The sequence below is a fragment of the Mus musculus genome, chromosome 14 (genome assembly GCF_000001635.26).
Source record: "Mus musculus strain C57BL/6J chromosome 14, GRCm38.p6 C57BL/6J".
NCBI lineage: Eukaryota > Metazoa > Chordata > Mammalia > Rodentia > Muridae > Mus > Mus musculus.
Window position 1 is genome coordinate 8,057,998 of NC_000080.6, and position 17,105 is coordinate 8,075,102.

General features: G+C 45.0%; 1 long non-coding RNA gene across 1 annotated transcript; it reads right to left on the reverse strand.

Annotated features, from left to right (window-relative positions):
* Positions 1-2,490: 2,490 nt before the first annotated feature.
* On the reverse strand, positions 2,491-5,544 carry Gm52100. Its single transcript, XR_003951032.1, has 3 exons — positions 5,508-5,544; positions 5,093-5,166; positions 2,491-4,962 (listed from the first exon to the last, which is right to left on the reverse strand). It is a non-coding gene; the product is annotated as a predicted gene, 52100 (long non-coding RNA).
* Positions 5,545-17,105: the final 11,561 nt, after the last annotated feature.

Here is a 17,105-nt window from a genome sequence, read left to right on the forward strand (position 1 = left end):
ATCACACTGAAAAAGCAAGGTTTGTATCTAAAATCACTTCTCATGATGGTGATAGAGGACTTTAAGAAGGACATAAATAACTCCCTTAAAGAAACACAGGAGAACACAAGTCAACAGCTAGAAGCCCTTAAAGAGGAAACACAAATCCCTTAAAGAATTACAGGAAAACACAAACAGGCAAAGGAAATGAACAAAGCCATCCAACATCTAACAATGGAACTAGAAACAATAACGAACTCACAAAAAGAGACAGCCCTGGAGTTAGAAAACCTAGGAAAGAGATCAGGAGTCATAGATGCAAGCATCACCAAGAGAATACAAGAGATAGAAAAGAGAATCTCAGGTGTAGAAGATACCATAGAAAACATTGACACAGCAGTCAAAGAAAATGCAAAAAGCAAAAAGCTCCTAACCCAAAACATCCAGGAAATCCAGGACACAATGAGAAGACCAAACCTAAGGAGAATAGGTATAGAAGAGAGTGAAGATTCCCAACTTAAAAAGAGCCAGTAAATATCTTCAACAAAATTATAGAAGAAAACTTCCCTAACCTAAAGAAAGTTGCCCATGAACATAAAAGAAGCCTACAGAACCTCAAATAGACTGAACCAGAAAAGAAATTCCTCCGGACACATAATAATCAGGGCAACAAATGCACTTAATAAGGATAGAATATTAAAAGCAGTAAGGGAAAAAGGTCAAGTGATATATAAAGGCAGACCTATCAGAATTACACCAGACTTCTCACCAGATACTATGAAAGCCAGAAGATACTGCGCAGATGTCATACAGACCCTAAGAGAACACAAATGCCAGCCCAGGCTACTTTACTCAGCAAAACTCTCAATTTTCATAGACGGAGAAACCAAGATATTCCATGACAAAACCAAATTTACACAGTATCTTTCCATAAATCCAGCCCCACAAAGGATAATAGAAAACACCAACACATGGAGAGAAACTACACCCTAGAAAAAGCAAGAAAATAATCTTTCAACAAACTCAAAAGAAGATAACCACATGCCAAGCAGTGGTGGCACACACCTTTAGTCCCAGCACTTGGGGCAGAGGCAGGTGGATTTCTGAGTTCAAGGCCAGCATGGTCTACAAAGTGAGTTCCAGGACAGCCAGGGCTACATAGAGAAACCCTGTGTCAAGAAAAGAAGAAGAAGATAGCCACACAAACATAATTCCACCTCTAACAACAAAAATACAGGAAGTAACGATCACTTTTCCTTAATATCTCTTAATATTAAAACTAATATTACCAACATATGCTAATTAATTGAAATTCAAAAATATGAGGAAATAGAAATCTGTTGGCTGTCATTCAGTGGTCTCTCTAATTTGGTAATTGGAGAAATAGGTCCAGTGTTGTACTAACCATATACTTTCTGCTTGTTTGACAGTGTCTTGCTATACATCATAGAATGGTCTTGAGGTCATGCTTCTCCTATCTCAGCCTCTCTATTAGTAGGATTGTTTATTTGATGTTTTTACTCAATACTTTGGTTTTCAGAACAGCTTACATATTTCAAAATTATTTATACAACCAAAAGAAATGTAGACAATTAACTTGGGAGGTGGCTTGTAAGAGAACAACAAAGAGTGAGACTGAATGTCTTGCTTAATATTTATATTGTATCAATATAAATCAAGAAGAGGACCTTATAAGTTACTCTTTTTCTGAGATGAATGCTTTTCAAATTCATCACAGCCAGTGAAACAGAATCTTGCCCTCACCTAAAGTCTGTGCCATCCTTCAAGCAGAACCATTGTTCATTGAAACATTTGATTAATGACTTCATGGATAGATCATCTTAATACACACACCATTTCTAAAATGAATGTAACCTGTTCCCCGGCAGGTCTAGCCTGAGAGAAGAGAACCTGGTCAGTTGTGGGATGGTGACAGTCAGGGCCCCAAACACACCCAGGCAGGGAGTCTGTCAAAGCAGGAACTCAAAACTCGCTTTATTGTATCAGTCTTTTGTTTATATAGGGTTGAGGAAGGAGGTGGGAATTTTTGGTGAGGTGAGATGACATAGGGGATGGGGAAGAGTGACGGAGGGTATAGGGTGAGATGACGAGAAGTGTGGGGTGATCTCACGGGGCCTATAAGAAATTGACACATCAGCGGAAGCTAGGCAGAGGCAGGCTTAAGCAGGTTGTGCTGAGTCACTCCAATATGGAAGTGAACAAGACAGGTCTCTAAACTCGAGTAAAGGCTCAGACTTCCTCACTAGGCCTCAGTATCTGGCCAAATCAGGCCCAACACCAGTAGGCTGAAAATAATGACAATCACTCAAGTCAAATAGCTTTGACCAGGCCGGTGTTGGTGCACGCCTTTAATCCCAGCACTTGGGAGGCAGAGGCAGGCCGATTTCTGAGTTCGAGGCCAAGCCTGGTCAACAAAATGAGTTCCAGGACAACCAGGGCTACGCAGAGAAACCCTGTCTCAAAAAGCCAAAAAAAAAGAAAAGAAAAAAAGAAAAAAACAGCTTTGACCATAGCCGGAAATACATATCCAAATAATCATGCCTACAATTCATTCTTTGGAGCAGCAGAACTGTCAACTCTTAGCTTAGCTACTATGGAGGTAAAATCCTTTGGTGATGTGAGGGACATTGAAGTACAGCCTTATTACAATGAACTCCAATGTCTAAAAGTTGTTATTTTGGGTTTGTACCACAGTAAGAGCCAAGATATTAAGCTCTACTAAAAACAAAACAAACAAACAAACATCAAAAACAAATGGTTTGGTATGACAACAAGATGTGCAAATGTCGAAATTAGTTTAACCATATCATTAACACCATATAATAGTAATGTTTGTTTGTTTACAGAGGGCTTATTAGATAACCCTGGATGGCCTGGAATTTGATGGAGGCCAAGCTGTCTTTGAACTCACAGAGACCCACTTGCCTCTGCCTCCTAAAGGTTTGGATTAAAGGTGTATACAACCAAGTTTCTGTTATAGCAGAGACTGAAGGAAAGGCCATCCAGAGACTGTCCTACCTGGGGGTCCACCAAATATACAGTCACCAAACCCAGACACTATTGCAGATGCCAAGAAGTGGTTGCTGACAGGAGCTTGATATAGTTGTCTCCTGAGAGGCTCTGCTAGAGCCTGACAAATACAGAAACAGATGCTCACAGCCAACCACTAGACTGAGCATGGGGTCTCCAGTGAAGGAGTTTGAGAAAGGTCTGAAGGAGCTGAAGGGGTTTGCAACCCCATAGGAAGAACAATAATATCACCCAACCAGACCAGAACTTCCCAGGGACTAAACCACCAGCCAAAGAGTACACATGGAGCCACCCATGGCTCCAGACACATATGTAGCAGAGGATGGCATTGTCTGGCATCAATGGGAAGAGAGGCCCTTGGTCCTGTGAAGGCTTGATGCCCCAGTGTAGGGGAATGCCAGGGCGAGGAGGTGGGAGTGGGTGGGTGAGTACCCTCATAGAAGCAGGGGGAGGGGAGATAGGATGGGGTGGGGGCAGGAAAGTGGATAACATTTGAAATGTAAATAAAGAAAATACCCAAGAAAAGAAAAGAAAAAAGTCATGAATATTTGGCAAATTCACACAAGAAAATGAATGTATGGTTTATTCTTGTTTTAACAAATGTTTGAAAGTTTTATCAGTACAATGATGTTTATTTTAAAGTCTCAGAGTGATAGCCTATTAAAAATGCAAAAGAAAAAGGACAGCAGAAGTCATCAGTTTGCTCCTTTTCATTTGCTTCTGTTTTTTATAGTTTAAATGGAAATCCATGGTGAGATGTGAATGTTGACTAGAGAAGCATGCGCTATAGTTCTTAGAAAAGATACAAAAACTGACCTCTAGCTTGTGAGGCGCAGCCGATGCACTGATCAGGAAAACGTACAGGTGTGAATGCATGCGTTAGAAAAGAACGGCTGAAAATGGGCAAAATTAAGCTTCCACCTCCAGGAGCTAAAAGTAAAGTGAGACAAGGGAGTCCTTCAACAGGAGAGAGAGTCTACAGAATCTGTTCTGTTTCTCAGAGGAACTAGGCAGTGGATGTTTGTGCATCCTGATCTTCATTTACCAAGAGTTCCCAGCCTCTGGGCAGGGGGTGAGTCTCTATCTGGGTGGTGAGAGATGGGTTGCTATCAATCACTAAAGAGGCCCTGCAGATCAGTTTTGGAACAGCTGACTCCTGGACATAGAATTTCTTCCTGGTGAGGGTTAGAAGCCCCTCCCCCGGGGGTGGGGGAGGTGTAGTGTGTATACTCATAACCATAGGACCTGGAAGGAGGAGGCAAGAAGATCATGTGACCAGAGCAAGCCTGTCCCAAAGCACAGAGGGGCGTGGGGAGAGGGATCTGCCTTGTGGCAGGGTTTGAGCTGTCACCTACCTGACTGGAAGAACTGAAGGGACTGTGGCCAGCTCCAGCGTTGCAAGCATGACTCTGGCAGGCCTTGCCCTTCTCTCCATTCTCTCTGCCTTGCTAAAAACTGTTAGATTATATTCTGAAAGCTACTCCCCAAGGTCTATTCCCTAATTTAGCCACTTCCTCCTCCTAGAGCTGACTGTCTAGGTCCAACTATCAAAGTACTGAAGCCCACAAGTCCTCTTTGGCTCACCTAATTAACAAACCCAGTTAAAATTAAACACCTCCTTCTAACAGGCTCTCCCAGTTTTTCTTTATAAAGCACCATTTGCCTATGTGTTAGTCTGTCTCCCTCTATCCAAAAGCAGTCCTTTGACCCACTCCAGAACAAACACTCCCCTAGGCCTCTCCCTTGTCTCCTTTCTCCCTCTTCTTTGTTCCCTCTGCCCCTCTTCCCCTTCCTCTACCTCCTGTCTTTGTCCCTCTGGGCAAATAAATCTCCTTTGTACTGAGAGCTTGGTCTTGGGGGTTCTTTTCAAGAACAGTAGGCAGGTTTTGCAGGAGGACATGGCCCCCACTCCCTCCACTGTCAACAGAAAACCTGGAATAGAAGTCATGAACCAAGAATATGAGTTGTTTTTGATAAACACATAAAATAGGTTTTCCAGTTCTCTGCTGGTTCAGCCATGCCGGGAGGTCCCTTGCACCCTGTTTCCTGCTTCAGTACTCACAAAAAGCGTGCTAGTTACTGCCAGCTAGCCTCCTCCACACCAGATCCTGCTGGGCTCTGTGCCTTTGCTGAATTCTGAAGAAGAAAGGAATCATTCATTCCAGCCCTTCCTGCAAGACTGCCAGAAAGTTCTGGGATAAAAACAAAAAGCCCCAGCAGACTCCTTCCCCCTGCATGGAGTTAGGACCATCGGAGTCCTTGCAGATGGAGCCCTCTGGGCAATACTGAAGATACCGAGGGACAAGCAATGGTGAGAATATTTGCCATCAGTCTGGGCTTTTTGTCCAGGATGGGGGGACAACAAGAATGACATTGGTACTGGGTGACATATGCCAGATTGAATGTTCAAGTCTGCCTGTTCAAGTCTATGTTCTGCAAGAGCTCCTGTGATGGCCCATATCCCAGGGAAGTCATACCTGCTCTCTGCTCTGCTCTCTGCTTTCTGCTCTCTGCTTTCTGCTCTCTGCTTTCTGCTCTCTGCTCTGCTCTCTGTTCTCTGCTCTCTGCTCTGCTTTCTGCTCTCTGCTCTGCTTTCTGCTCTGCTCTCTGCTTTCTGCTTTCTGCTCTCTGCTCTACTCTGCTCTCTGCTCTACTCTGCTCTCTGCTCTGCTCTGCTCTCTGCTCTGCTCTGCTTTCTGCTCTCTGCTCTCTGCTCTGCTCTCTGCTCTCTGCTCTGCGTTCTGCTCTCTGCTCTACTCTGCTCTCTGCTCTGCTCTGCTTTCTGCTCTGCTCTGCTCTCTGCTCTGCTCTGCTCTCTGCTCTCTGCTCTGCTTTGCTCTGAGGAAACTCTCAGAAAGTACTGGGACTGGAATACCTTCCAGGTGGGGCAACATGTCTGAGGCTACTGTGTTTGTCTGGTCCCCTCTTCTGTCTCCTGCCTTCCTATGCCTTGCCTGGTATCAGCCACCCATGGGCACAGGCAGTTACCCCTAGTTACTGGAAACATGGCTCTGCTGTTTTCTATCTCTTCCAGTGTCACTCTGAAGCCACATAGTAGACTTCCTGGTTAGCTGTCAGGGGCTTAAAAAGTAGAAGGTGTTTTGATGGGGAAGGAATGAACAAAGTTGGGACAATAGCAAAAGCCTCAAACTACCAGCCAAGGCCTGAGCAGAGCTGCCTGGAACAGTACTTGGGCTACTGTTCAAGATCCCTGATACCCCAGGGCTTTGTGGTTTAGTATCACCCACATTCTCTAGGCTGATAACAACCACAGTGTGGGCCTGTCCGGTCCTATGCCTGTGGTGGCAATAGGGGTCTGGAGTCACCATCACCGATATCAGAAAGGAAGAGACATCAGACTGCTGAGCTGCTGCTGCTCTGAACACCAGTGGGAACTGTTCCTTTCCGAGTTTCGGGATCTTTGGTTCCTAAACCTTCAGGGTAGTGAATGGGAACCTTGGGCCATACAGCTCCATCAGGTGATGGGAATGAAGGATTCTGACAATCCCAGTGGCTCAAGGCCAAAGCTAGCTGGGACATGTGACTCTCATTGGCTGAAACACAACTCCTGGAAGGTGACTGCCAAGACGACTGTGAACCTAGTTCCGTAATTCCTCACCAAGGCTCTCAGGTCTGAATGTCAATTCAAAACCATCCCTGTGTAAAAGGACCATGGGACTGTATATGCCAACTCAATGCATAATCAATCCGACACGCTCATGTTTCTGCTGTCAGTGTAAGTTGGATGACATAGGAAACAAGTCTTTGCTTCACAATGGTTTGGGTGAGGAGACCACGATTCTGTTCTGTATGTTTGCTTAGTTTCAGAGTCACAGATAAAGAATGGGAGCCTGCTCTCCAGGTTTCAGCTCTTCTGTTGGAAGAAGTGGGTAGCACACAGCAGAAGAGAGTTTTCCAGCATGGAGAAGGGACAGCCTGAATGTGGTGTGTGCCATAGCACCCTCTTCCTGACCATCAGTAGCTTGCCCTAATATTTTAATTATCAATGTCAATAGTACATATCACTTTTATTTTCTAAATGTTAAGAAGAAAGGTACCTATGCCTCCTGCCCTCCCCTCCCCCATCATTTTTTTGGGGGGATGTCTGTGCATGCAGACACATATACATACCTATAAACATACATACCTATAAACAGGTACTTTTGTGGGTTTAAAAAAACAAAAATGGCATTGGAAATGTAAATGAGCTAAATACCTAATAAAAAATGGGAAAAAAAAACAAATACCAAAAAAAAAAAAAAAACATAAATGGAAGCCAGGCAGCGGTGGCACACGGCTTTTTTTTTTTTTTTTTTTTTTGGTTTTTCGAGACAGGGTTTCTCTGTGTAGCCCTGTTTTGAAAAACCAAACCAAAACAAACCATAAATGGAGTTATGCTGGGAATTATTGTTGCTCCTGCCACCTGCTTCTCTTACCTCTGTACCTTTGGTCTCTTCTAAATCTAACCCCACAGAGCCCCAGGTTTCTGTAAGGGAAATGCAGAGTTCTCCAGATAAGATGCATCTAACCATTTATAATGGCAAAAACCTGTGATTCCAGCTACTTAAGAGGCTAATACACGAGGGTGACAAGTTGGAAGTCAGCCTGTGACATCCTATCTCAGAATAGAATGAAGCGAGCTAAGGACAGAGCTCCATGACAGAGTCCTTGTCCTGTGAGGCTCTGGAAGACAGGAGGGGGATTGGTGCTAGAGTGGGGTAAGGGACTGTGTTTGAATAGCTACGGTCCCACAGGCTCATGTGTTTGAATGCTTGGCCATAGATGGTGGCACTATTAGGAGGTGTGGCCTTGTTGGAGGAGATGGGTCACTGTGGAGGTGGGCTTTTATGTTATATATGCTCAAGTGATGCCCACTGTGAGACACACACTCTTGCTGCCTGCAGATCAGGATAAAGAGCTCTGGGCCCCTCCAGAACCTTGTCTGCCTGCCTGCTGCCATGCTTGCCACTATGATAATGACGATTGACTAAACCTCTGCAACTTTAAGCCATCCCCAATAAATGGTTTCCTTTCTAAGAGTTTCCCGGGCCATGGTGTCTCTTCATAGCAGTAAAACCCTAACTAAGACAGGGACAGATTCAAGACCCACACCAGGAACCAATCCATTTCAGTACAGGATGGTTGGATTTTCCTGTACTGAGGTCTGGAGGGTTGTTTTTGTTCTCCAAGATCTATCTAAGGAGAGTCTCCCTCCCTCTCTCTCATCATTTACAAGCTTAGCAAAGCTGGCTGAGACACAAAGTGACTGACTTTGGTGCCAACAGGCACATATCTGCAGAAGTGAGGGCTCTGAAGCAGAGACTAAGCCATGCTCTCATTAAGTGTTAGAGGTGTTTGGACCTGCAGCTCTAGGTCAGGGCGTCTAATCTATTGTGATCCACTGAGCTGCTGCAAGAATCCCTGCCCGCACAGGCCACTCATATCCCTCCAGCTCCCCTTTAGTAACTTTTGGGATCCAGCCTTGCTGTACACGGCTGCTGGCTCAGCTGACTGACAGGCTGCAACCACCCTTCTCCCACCTTTTTGTGGCTGCTCGGTAAAACAAAAGGTACCCAGTAAAAATTTAATGTCAGATGAGTAATAAATACATTTTTAATAAAAGCATTTAATTTGTGTCCTACTGATTGTTTATTTAGAACTTGGATTTACTGGGTATCAAGATTTAACTGATAATCCTGGTTTTTTGTTGTTTTGTGTGGTGTGTGCATGTGTGGATATGCATGTACATGCGTGTACACATGTGTGTGTGTGTGTGTGTATGCTTAGAGGAAGCCATTCAGCGTCCTGCTCCATTACTGTATGCATTACTCCCTTGGGACGAGCCTCACTTAATCCAAAGTCTACCTTTATGCCAGGCTGGCTGGCAGTAAGCTCCTGGGACCTGCTGCTTTTTATCCCACAGGTTTGCGTGCACCTGAACTCATGTGGTCTCCTACTGAGCCATCCCAGGCCAAACTTCACAGATTTTGTTGTTGTTGTTGCTTGGTTTGAAGGTTGGGGTAGGAAAGAGAGACAGGGTGAGCCATGTAGCCCAGGCTAGCCTTAAGGTCTCCATGTTCTTGTCTCAGCCTTCTGAGTTCTCAGGTGACAGGCATGCGCCACCGTACAATGCATTCTTATGTTCATTTGCTGCAGCTGAAAGCAAGTGGCCACAGACAAGGAAGGCTTGATCTTCCTTTGAGATTGCCTCAAAGATTGCAAGTCTTTTATACTCCAGAGCCCTGTGGGGTACAGACTTCAGAGGAAGCCTGTTGGAGGTCAGTCTGGTGCTACAAATACAGAAGCTAAATTCTGAACCCCAAGATCTGGTTGCCAGACAAATGAGAGAATTCTCACATACATCACCTTTGTTGTGTAAACCTTGCTCCCCAATTTAAAGTTAATTGATTAATAAAAGGCTTAAGCCTGTGAATGAGCAGTGGACAGAGTAAGGCAGGACTAGAGGATCGAGTGAGGGCTCTCAGAAGAGATCAAGGGGAGGAGAAAGAAGATGGAGGGAGCAGGGGGTCACCATTAGATGGGATAAACCAGAAGCACGTGGCCGAGAGAAGTACACCATGAAGCCAGACTGATGGAGCAAAGCAGCCGAAGCAAGACTCAGCCAGCAAGCAACGCAGCGCATACAGTTTGTACGTAGCTCAGACTCAAACAGCCAGCAATGCAGGGCATACAGTTTGTATGTAGCTCAGAAACTCCCTGTAGTGGCTATTCCTGGTTGTCAACTTGACAATATTTGGAATGAACTACAATCCGGAATTGGAAGGCTCACCAGTGACCCTTATCTGGAGGCTTGGAGATCCTTATCTGGATCTTGGTTTGAAGATCTTGATCCATAGTGGCTATGGATTCCAGAAGATTGAATCTCCGAGTTTAAGGAACACACCTTTAATCTGGGCTCCACCTTCTGCTGGAGACAATATAAGGACATTGGAAGAAGGGAGTCTAGCTCGAGCTCTTGCTCCTTCGCCTGCTTGCTGCGTGAGACTGAGTAACTGCTAGATCCTTGGACTTCCATTCACAGCTGCGACTGAACAATTGTTGGGAATTGGGCTGCCGACTGTAAGTCATCAATAAATTCCTTTACTATTTAGAGACTATTCATAAGTTCTGTGACTCTAGAGAACCCTGACTAATACAGAAGTTGGTACCAGGAGTGGTTCTAGAGTAACAGAAGTACAAGGATGAATCTTTTAAAATACTGGAATTGGCTTGTTGATCCACCAGCACTTTCAAATATTGAAACCTCTCCAGATTCTCTCCCTCCTGGGAGCTCAGAGAATTTTGAAGACCCATGGTTGAAACTATATTCCGAACTTAAAGAAGCTAATGACCTTGATTTTCTTAATGAATTAGGTGATTCAGTGCATAAAGCTTTCTACAAGATGGGGAAAAAATCGGAAAATGATTTTACTGGCTGGCTGCTCTTAGTATCTGTGGAAAGAATGATGAATGAAAGGAAGGAGTTGTGTGATAAAATCGAAAGGCTCCAGACACAAGTAAACGATCTAAAAGTTGCTAAGTGTGTCCTTGAGGAGAATCTTCTCTCTTGTAGCAATAGAGCTCAAGTTGCAGAAAATCAAACAGAAACTCTCATTGTAAGGTTGGCTGAACTACAGCGAAAATTCAAGTCTCAGCCTCAGAGTGTGTCGACAGTTAAAGTAAGGGCTCTAATTGGCAAAGAATGGGATCCTACAACATGGGATGGGGATGTGTGGGAAGACCATGTTGAAGCTGAGAATTTTGAATCCTCAGATTCTCAAGGGTTTGCCCCACCTGAGGAAGTAGTACCCTCAGCCCCACCTCTTGAAATAATGCCTTCCCCACATGAGGAAATTAATTTTGCAGAGTCTGCTCACGGCCCACCAATAGTTTCTTCTAGACCTGTAACCAGACTCAAAGCAAAACAGGCTCCTAGAGGGGAGGTAGAAAGTGTAGTCCATGAGGAAATTCGCTACACTACTAAGGAGCTTAATGAGTTTGCTAATTCATTCAAGCAGAAACCTGGTGAATATGTGTGGGAATGGATTTTAAGGGTGTGGGATAAGGGTGGAAGGAACATAAAACTAGAGCAGGCTGAGTTTATTGACATGGGTCCTCTGAGTAGAGATTCTAGGTTTAATACGGAAGCTCGCATAGTTAAAAAAGGTGTCAAAAGTTTGTTTGAATGGTTGGCTGAGGTGTTTATCAAAAGATGGCCTACTGGAAATGACTTGGAGATGCCTGATATTCCATGGCTTAGTGTTGATGAAGGGATTTTAAGACTTAGGGAAATTGCAATGCTAGAGTGGATATATTGTGTAAAGCATAATTGTCCACAATGGGAAGGTCCAGAAGATATGCCTTTCACCAGCTCTATAAGACGCAAATTGGTGAGAGGGGCACCAGCACATTTGAAGGGTTTTGTTCTTTCCCTTTTCCTTGTGCCAGATCTTAGCATTGGAGATGCTTCTGCTCAATTAGATGAATTAAATTCACTGGGTTTAGTTGGATTCCGAGGTAACAAGGGCCAGGTGGCAGCATTGAATCGCCCGAGACAAGGTGATTCTAGTTATTATAATGGACAGCGTAGACAAAAGAATGTTTATAATAACATACCCAGTAATGGTCAGCACAGGAGAGGTGAAATTTATAATGGCATGACTCGGTTGGACCTTTGGTACTGGCTAACCAATCATGGTGTTTCCAGGAATGAAATACATAGGAAGCCTACTGCATATTTGTTTGATCTGTATAAGCAGAAAAATTCTCAAACAAATGAAAGAAAGGCTACATTAGATCGTGGTAAACAGCCAAATGAAAGAAAGGCTACATTAGATCGTGGTAAACAGCAATCTCGGCCAGTGAATCAATTTCCAGACTTGAGACAGTTTGCAGATCCAGAACCCCTTGAATGAAGGGGTGGCCAGGTTCCGCTGAGGAAGGATCTTGATAAGACACTCAAAGGTTTTGCTGTTACCCTTTCTCCAGTTCTTCCCTAGAGGGACCTACGGCCTTTTACAAGGGTAACTGTACACTGGGGAAAAGGAAATAATCAGACTTTTCGGGGTCTGCTGGATACTGGTTCTGAGTTGACACTGATCCCAGGGGATCCCAAGAAACATTGTGGCCCTCCAGTTAAAGTAGGGGCTTATGGAGGGCAGGTGATTAATGGAGTTTTGACTGATGTCCGACTCACAGTAGGTCCAGTAGGTCCCCGGACACATCCTGTGGTGATTTCCCCAGTTCCAGAATGTATAATTGGGATAGATATACTCAGAAATTGGCAGAATTCTCATATTGGTTCCCTGAACTGTAAAGTGAGGGCTATTATGGTTGGAAAGGCCAAATGGAAGCCTTTAGAGTTGCCTCTGCCAAAGAAAATAGTGAATCAAAAACAGTATCGTATTCCTGGAGGAATTGCAGAAATTACTGCCACTATCAAGGACTTGAAAGATGCAGGGGTGGTGGTTCCCACCACATCTCCGTTTAACTCTCCTATCTGGCCAGTGCAGAAAACAGATGGATCATGGAGAATGACAGTTGATTATCGAAAACTAAATCAGGTAGTAACTCCAATTGCAGCTGCTGTACCAGATGTAGTTTCGTTACTTGAGCAAATTAACACATCTCCTGGCACCTGGTATGCAGCTATTGATCTGGCAAATGCCTTCTTCTCAGTACCTGTCCATAAGGACCACCAGAAGCAATTTGCTTTCAGTTGGCAAGGCCAACAGTATACCTTCACAGTTTTGCCTCAAGGATATATTAACTCTCCTGCCCTGTGTCATAATTTAGTTAGAAGGGATCTTGATCGTTTGGATCTTCCACAAAATATCACATTGGTGCACTATATTGATGACATTATGCTGATTGGACCAAGTGAGCAGGAAGTAGCAACCACTTTGGACTCATTGGTAACACATATGCGTATCAGAGGATGGGAAATAAATCCAACCAAAATTCAAGGACCATCTACTCAGTGAAATTCTTAGGAGTCCAGTGGTGTGGAGCATGCAGAGATATTCCTTCTAAGGTGAAAGATAAGTTATTGCACCTGGCCCCTCCTACAACCAAGAAAGAAGCACAACGTTTAGTGGGTCTATTTGGATTCTGGAGACAACACATCCCTCACTTGGGTGTGTTACTTAGGCCTATTTACCAAGTGACTCGGAAAGCTGCTAGCTTTGTGTGGGGCCTGGAACAGGAGAAGGCCCTTCAACAGGTCCAGGCTGCTGTGCAGGCTGCTCTACCACTTGGACCATATGACCCAGCAGACCCGATGGTACTTGAGGTGTCTGTGGCTGATAGAGATGCTGTTTGGAGCCTCTGGCAGGCCCCTGTAGGTGAATCACAGAAAAGACCTTTGGGATTTTGGAGCAAAGCTCTACCATCATCTGCAGACAACTATTCTCCCTTTGAAAAACAGCTCTTGGCCTGCTATTGGGCCTTAGTGGAAACTGAACGTTTGACAATAGGACACCAAGTTACTATGCGACCTGAACTACCCATCATGAGCTGGGTACTATCAGACCCTGCAAGTCATAAAGTGGGACGCGCACAGCAGCAGTCTATTATCAAATGGAAGTGGTATATACGTGATCGGGCCAGAGCAGGTCCTGAAGGCACAAGCAAGTTACATGAAGAAGTTGCTCAAATGCCTATGGTTTCTACTCCTGTTACAATGCCATCTGCTGCCAAGCATGCGCCTATAGCCTCATGGGGTGTTCCCTATGATCGACTGACCGAAGAGGAGAAGACTAGGGCCTGGTTTACTGATGGCTCTGCACGTTATGCAGGCACCACCCAGAAGTGGACAGCTGCAGCATTACAACCCCTTTCTGGGACAACCTTGAAAGACACAGGTGAAGGGAAATCTTCACAGTGGGCAGAACTTCGGGCAGTACACATGGTATTACAGTTTGTTTGCAAGAAGAAATGGCCAGATGTACGATTATTCACTGACTCATGGGCTGTAGCCAATGGATTGGCTGGATGGTCAGGGACTTGGAAAGATCACAATTGGAAAATTGGTGAGAAAGACATCTGGGGAAGAAGTATGTGGATAGATCTCTCCAAATGGGCAAAGGATGTGAAGATATTTGTGTCCCATGTAAATGCTCACCAAAAGGTGACTTCAGCCGAGGAGGAGTTCAATAATCAAGTGGATAAGATGACCCGTTCTGTGGACAGTCAGCCTCTCTCCCCAGCCATCCCTGTCATTGCTCAATGGGCACATGAACAAAGTGGCCATGGTGGTCGAGATGGAGGTTATGCTTGGGCTCAGCAACACGGGCTTCCACTCACCAAAGCTGACCTGGCTACAGCTGCTGCTGATTGCCAGATCTGCCAACAGCAGAAACCAACACTGAGCCCCAGATATGGCACCATTCCTCGAGGTGACCAGCCAGCAACCTGGTGGCAGGTTGACTACATTGGACCACTTCCTTCATGGAAAGGACAGCGTTTTGTTCTTACTGGAGTAGATACTTATTCTGGTTATGGATTTGCTTTTCCTGCACGTAATGCCTCTGCTAAAACCACCATTCATGGATTGACAGAATGCCTTATCTATCGTCATGGTATTCCACACAGTATTGCTTCTGACCAAGGAACTCATTTCACAGCCAGAGAAGTACGACAGTGGGCCCACGATCATGGAATTCACTGGTCTTACCACATTCCCCATCATCCTGAAGCAGCTGGTCTGATAGAAAGATGGAATGGCCTTTTGAAGACGCAGTTACAGCACCAATTAGGTGGTAACAGCTTGGAAGGCTGGGGCAGAGTTCTTCAGAAGGCAGTATATGCTTTGAATCAGCGCTCGATATATGGTACAGTTTCACCCATAGCCAGGATTCATGGGTCCAGGAATCAAGGGGTGGAAAACGGAATAGTTCCACTTACTATCACTCCTAGTGACCCTCTAGGAAAATTTTTGCTTCCTGTCCCCATAACTCTAGGTTCTGCTGGCCTAGAAGTTTTGGCTCCAGAGAAGGGAGTGCTCCTACCAGGAGCTACAACAAACATTCCATTGAACTGGAAGCTCAGACTTCCCCCTGGTCATTTTGGGCTTCTAATGCCCTTAAACCAACAGACTAAAAAAGGAATAACAGTGTTAGGAGGGGTGATAGATCCAGATTACCATGGGGAAATTGGATTACCTCTTCACAATGGTGGTAAGCAAGATTATGTCTGGAGTGTAGGAGATCCCTTAGGTGTCTCTTAGTACTACCATGTCCTGTGATTAAAGTCAATGGGAAACTACAACAGCCTAATCCAAGCAGGATGACAAAGGACGCAGACCCATCAGGAATGAAGGTATGGGTCAATCCTCCAGGAAAAGAGCCAAGACCTGCTGAGGTGCTGGCTGAAGGAGAAGGAAATACAGAATGGGTAGTAGAGGAAGGTAGTTATAAATACCAATTAAGGCCACGTAACCAGTTGCAGAAACGAGGATTATAAAGTAATATGAATGCCCATTGTAAATTTACTAATGCGTTTGCGATTGTACGAGGGATAGTTATATCATGTTAGGCGTATTTACAACCTTGTTATTGTTTCATGTGAACATGAGATATTATTTGTGTCAAGTTGACAAGGGGTGGATTGTAGTGGCTATTCCTGGTTGTCAACTTGACAATATTTGGAATGAACTACAATCCGGAATTGGAAGGCTCACCAGTGACCCTTATCTGGAGGCTTGGAGATCCTTATCTGGATCTTGGTTTGAAGATCTTGATCCATAGTGGCTATGGATTCCAGAAGATTGAATCTCCGAGTTTAAGGAACACACCTTTAATCTGGGCTCCACCTTCTGCTGGAGACAATATAAGGACATTGGAAGAAGGGAGTCTAGCTCGAGCTCTTGCTCCTTCGCCTGCTTGCTGCGTGAGACTGAGTAACTGCTAGATCCTTGGACTTCCATTCACAGCTGCGACTGAACAATTGTTGGGAATTGGGCTGCCGACTGTAAGTCATCAATAAATTCCTTTACTATTTAGAGACTATTCATAAGTTCTGTGACTCTAGAGAACCCTGACTAATACACTCCCCAATCTAGGATCACACCGTGTAAATAAAATACCAGGTTTTTGTATCTTTTATACAGGCCAGCTAGAATAAATAATTCTTTTTACAGAACTCATCTCGCTTTCTACCTGCCAAACCCTGCTTCCCTCATCTTCAGAGGCTCCACGTGAACCACAGTTAGGTGCCTTCCAGTTCTTGGTGATGATCCTCAGGATTTCCTTGAAGGAGCGAGCAGCTTGCAGCCTGCCTCTCCATGTGGGAGGGATAGAATCCACCTGGAGTCTTCTGCGGCACTTAATCTGTGACAGGTGGCAATGATAGTGCCTCTGTATGATGCAGATGGCATAATGTGAGCCAGCTGCCTGGCACTTGGTGGGGCTCCTTAAATGAAATATAAAGAATGGCTGCATCCGGGCGTGGTGGTGCACGCCTTTAAGCCCAGCACTCGGGAGGCAGAGGCAGGCAGATTTCTGAGTTCAAGGCCAGTCTGGTCTACAAAGTGAGTTGCAGGATAGCCAGGGCTATACAGAGAAACCCTGTCTCGGGGGAGGGGGAGGCCTGGGGGGGTGAAAGAATGGATGCAGTTAAGAGCTTTTAGCTATGGTCATCTTGACCTTTATCCTCTTGTCACAGAATCTTGCTGACACAGGAGCCAAGATTCCCACTGCTGGCAATTGTAGAATGGATTTCACCTTGGGAACTGTAAAAGATCTAGGTGGCACCGGTTAGCAAGGCCGGGAAGGAAAAGCAGAGAAAAGAAGTGTGACCTGAACTCTTGGTCTTGAAAGACCCACAACGTGAGGATTCCCCCATGGTCTGACTCAGGAGAGGCAACACCCTAAATCACTCACAAGAAAGGGTTTTGATGCAAACTGCAAGAGGACTTTTTATTCCAGATGCGCTCTGGGGCCCACAGTCATACACCACAGCAGGGGTGGAGGACCCCGGACCACAAGTGCGGAATTGGGACAGCTTTTATGGAGTTACAACAAAGCCTGTGCTTCTCAAATCAATCATGTCATATCAACAACCTGCGCAGTGCGGGC